This window comes from Lissotriton vulgaris, chromosome 5 (assembly GCF_964263255.1).
Source record: "Lissotriton vulgaris chromosome 5, aLisVul1.2, whole genome shotgun sequence".
In the NCBI taxonomy this organism is placed as follows: Eukaryota; Metazoa; Chordata; class Amphibia; order Caudata; family Salamandridae; genus Lissotriton; species Lissotriton vulgaris.
Genome location: NC_141693.1, coordinates 975,236,312 through 975,241,263, shown reverse-complemented (window position 1 = coordinate 975,241,263; position 4,952 = coordinate 975,236,312). Strand labels below are relative to the sequence as shown.

Here is a 4,952-nt window from a genome sequence, read left to right as displayed (position 1 = left end):
AACATGTTGACCTCACAATAATAAAAAAATATTTGTAGTCCTGGATCGTTACGTGGAATCATAATTTCCAGCGATCACAGGCTACCCACTGTTTTTACCTGTGACAGGGGACCACCAGAATAAACTAATCTCCGGTACCTTATGTCACATCTTAACTCACTTACTTACACTATCCATTCCTTTCTGGCCCCTCACCCGCACTTCACCCAAGGCAGTTGGTAAAAAGATCTCCGCTAAAGAGCCCCTCTTTGAGGTGAGCCCGTGGGGCATTGCACCGCCTGCCCGACGAGGAGCAACCGCCAATGATGAAGCATGACACTCGCAAGGGTGTGTGAGGCCATTAATACCAACATATTGGATACCCAGGGTAGCCCTCCACTGAGCACTACCTTTTCCCTTTTTGTGACCGTATCTTTACCTCCTGTAACTCTCCAGTCTACAGGAACAGCCCAGTCTATCTTTGCCTTAAAATTTCCCTCTGGGCTCTGACTGTGGCTGGACCTTCCATTCTTAGATTTCTTGAATGGTAAACTGAGCCCTTGGATCTTGACGTGATTCTTACCCCCCTTTTTTTGATATATAGTTCCAGTATCCTCCCACATCTAACACCAAAATCCAGTTAGGTACAATATCTTTACCGACAACAACCTCAGAGCCTAAAGTCTAACAAATGAAAGCTCCCATAAACCGGACAGTGAATATGCACAAATTGTTTTGGCATTCTATTTTCCTCCTTTGAAGTGTGCCCCAAATGTTAAAAATAAATCTAGCAGACATGTCAACCTGTCAAACAGGGTGTGACACTGTAATGTCGAAAGGTGTCCACTGTGATTGATGCCTGTGACTGTGGGAGGCCTCTTTGAAGCATGCCCGAAGTGTCATGTGAAAAGCTCCAGTAGACCTGTCAAGCAGGATGTGGCATTCTAGCAGGACATGGCACTTTAATGTCAAAAAGGATCTCTCAGGCCACCTCCTTGCGTATTTTGTCATGTTCAGAGGGGTCATCTCTGCCCATTCAGGTCAACTTACTGTTTTGCTCATGGAAGCAAGTTCACACCTCATTCATGTCTATTTAAATGCTAATTACTGGTTGGAGAACGAAATGCAGAATCTGCTACCAGTTGCTTCAGGTAGGACAAGGGTAACTTTTTAAAAGTTACTTTTTCATAATATTTAGAACAAACCAGACATCACCATTGAATTGGATTTTGAACAGCTATTAAAAATAGCTGTTTACTTATGTTTGTAGATAGTCCTATTTCTGAGATACAGAATTAGTATTTAATATTGCATTTCATTGTATTCCATTGTAACAGCTAGGCCCGAGATTGCGGAGTTGCGATACACGGAGTTCAGTGAAGTGGTAAACAACTCTGCCTCGCTACGTGCAGTTCCATGAGTGGGCGGAGCTGCTTGGCGCGCCCGTTCACATTATATTTCTCTATTGTACGCAGTGCAAAGTGCGTTCTCATGCAGGATATCGCATGCAAATGGCACCATGTGGTTTCATGTTTTTTCCATGACTTTTTGTATTTTTCCCTTTACTTCCCTATGTCTGCCTTCCATCCTTCCTTCCTTCTCCTGTTTCTTTTCTTTATTCCCACCACCCAGCGCCATAGCACAGCAGGGCCACCAGGGGAGTGGCGAACAGTCAGCACCAGCTGCCTACCTTGTGAACAGTGGTGCCACCAAGGGGCGAAGCCCAGTGCAATTTTTGTGAGGTAGAGGTGACAGCACTATTTTTTTAATGCAGCGCCACCTCCCCTCTATGATGGCAGCAGGCAACAGGCCTGAGAGCAGATACCCACTGCGGGATGCACTGGTGTGTGAGCCGTGTCACCCAAGTCCAGTGCACCTACCAGCAGCTGACGCACTACTGGGTGGATATCCGGGACCTACTCAAACTTCCAGACGTCAAGTTCGTGGTGCTCGGTGAGTAAACATTTGGTGTGTGTGTGTTCTACAATGCTAAAAATCTTTTTCCAAATAGCAGGCTGCTCCCACTAATAAAGGTAAATTAAGTTTCATTTTCAATGGAATATTATGGGATCCAGTTTGAGCTAGGCAGGTGCTCCGCCCTACCTAATTGTACTCATCAGTGCTTGCCTGCGCTGATATTATTTAAGCCATTGCAGAATCTTCTGTCCTCCTGCCACTACAGTGAATTAGTGATATCAGTGAGTTAGTGTCCTCTGTGGCTTTCTTTATGTAGCTTGTACAGTCCCAAGAAATCTCACAGTGATGCATAGTATGCATCTCTGTTTTGTAAAAAAGGGAGGCTGAGTTGGTCCATCAAGAGAGCTGAGAAATAAGAATAGAATCAAAGATCATTCATTGCAATGCATTAGTTCAAAATGTAGTTTTTGTTAAGGAAATTTGGAATAGGGATTTTACAAACAGTATGGCCACCTCAATGATAGTTGAAAGTATTAATCGTAGTACTATAGGCGATCTGATTTAGAAAAGTACTGTGTTAGTGTGTTTGCCTGTCATAATAATTTTGTGGCGATTAACTGTACCACTAATCTATTTTTAAAAAATCTTTTTTATTTCTTACATTAGCACCCATGGGCGAGAAGATGGGTGGCGCGGAGGCCGGTCTGGGAGGAGGAGGAGCTGGTGATGAGCCGTTGACCACCAACGCCACTGCCAAAGGCTCTGCTAACCCCAGTGAGTCCTATTATTTATTATAATATTTCTCTAACTTTTACCTTGGCCCACTATTGTATACTACTTTTAATTCACCTTCCCTCAGGCCATGCCCTGAACACAGCAGCTGAAAAGGAGAGTAAATAGTGAGGAATTACAAGTGCACATGGGGTAATGGGAGGAAGTGACAGACACCTGAACATACATGTAAAAATAGGACAGGGGTGTTAACACTCATCACATAGCAAACAAGATGAAGAAGGTAACCATCAAAAAGAAGAGACCCAATGGTTTCGGAGAGAACAAAGACCAGGCAGGCATACAAAAAAAGCTGTTTTAGGGATGGGGTTTCTGGCATATCCAATGATGAGACTCCCAAACACTGTGCCAATGCTGCCACCAGATCCAGCCACTCCTAAAGTGGGAGCACCTGTGCCAATGAGCTTGGCTGCAGTGTCAATATTTCTTGAAACAGCACTGGTCTGAAACCCTCGGCGAGCAACTACAGCCAATTCATTCTGGACTGGAAGCACAAAGAGAGTCTGCTCTGTGTTGGCTTTGGTTCCTTTTGGTACAGAAGCTGAGAGTGGTTGACAAAGCAGCCTGGAGCCATTTTTCACCAACAAGGGAGAAGACACAAACTTGGCACAAGCGTACATGTTGAGGGTCAGCAAGAGGTAGGTGCACAAGCAGCATCTCTGGAGCGGTCACACCTCACTGGTTGTACACTCCTTATAACCATTCTTATTCAAGCAGTACTCCTCAAACAAGTAAACTGGTGTTTGGAAGTTCTAAGCTCGGTCCTGCTGCCCAAACGGTAAATAGCTTTACAAATCTTGGACTTCCTTTTGGTAATAAATGTAAGTGGAAACACCTTTTTAGAGTTAAATGCACTCAACTTGATCAAAATATCTTGCCTATTTTTAAGTTTATTAAGAAAGGGAGGTCAACCCCTCTGGATGTGGTTTTAAGCATATATAAGTTCATATGTATTAAGGCTGCTACTTATGGAGCTGGCATATGGGAATGGCAAGACCCAGTATTATTACAAGTTACTAAACATATTTGTCTTCATAGGTTATTACATCTGCCGGGTTGTGCACCTGCTTTTATTTGTCATGAAGAATTAGGGTGTAGCTATCTGACTGACACTGTTAAGGTAGCACCAATTATGTTATGGTTGTCCGCTTGGCATTGCCCTAACGATGCACTGAATAGAGCTGTGATTAAGACATGTTTGGCCCTTGACAAGGCCTGTACAATCCAGTGATTGCAGTACATTAAAGATCAATTGACTATAATTGGCCATCAAGATATCCTTTTTGATAGCCCGCAGTATATTACAAGGGGGATGAAACTATCCATTAATAAATCACTCGTCAATCAGATGCAAGAGGTGACAGAAGAGAGGGAATGTGGAAAAAATGGAGTAGGAATGCATGATATGTTGGTGGCGACTAGTGTTATAGAACCTTTCCTACTGTTCATCCCTACTGTAAAGCGTTTTATTTGATAAGTTTTCATCTCAACATGGTGCATTTTCTGGTATCATATACGCCATCCGTCCATTGCGAAAGAGACTTAGAAACATGTCTATGTCATTCCCATACAGCTCAGGCAGAATTTAATATTTTATTTTTTTGGAGCCTTTACAGTGCACCTAGGAACTGTATAGTATGTTGTACAGTCTATAGATATATTGCCACCTCTGCTAAACTTTGCAGAATTCTAAGGAAATAATATATATGATAGCGTTTCTGTGTCTGCTTTCAGAGTTACTTGGGAAAGGATGTATTTATCATGTGTATTGAGTGGCAACTGATTGGATTTTAGTTTATTTTTATTGATTTATTAGCACTGGTTTTAATTCAATGATCATTATTTGTTAGTCCATAATGCATGTGCTTTTAAGCATTTTGATCTGTGAAATTCTTTACTGCTACATATGCCTAAAGCACTTTCTTTGCATGTTTATTTTAAAGTGCTTTTGAGGTATTGTATTTGCACTGACGTTTATGGATATTAAGCGAATGAAGTTTACACACAACTACTACTACTAATGTTGCCTTGGTTTTTATTTATACTGTCTCTTGTTTTTCCAACCTCCTTATCCAATTTTGTTTGATTCTTATTCCTGCATTATCCTTTTTTCCCCATATTTCATGTTTTTATGTAGTAGGATTTCTCCTGTCTGTACTTTCCTGCAGTTTTTGTCTGCTTTGTTAGTAATCTTTCCCTCTCCCATATATATCTTGTAGCACTGTAAGACTAAGAACAGATTTGTGGTACTCTACTGTCTACTG

General features: G+C 41.9%; 1 pseudogene; it reads right to left on the bottom strand.

Moving 5' to 3' along the window:
- Positions 1 to 2,886: 2,886 nt before the first annotated feature.
- On the bottom strand, positions 2,887 to 3,308 carry LOC147711845 (ATP synthase F(0) complex subunit C2, mitochondrial pseudogene; annotated as a pseudogene).
- Between the last annotated feature and the right edge of the window lie 1,644 nt (positions 3,309 to 4,952).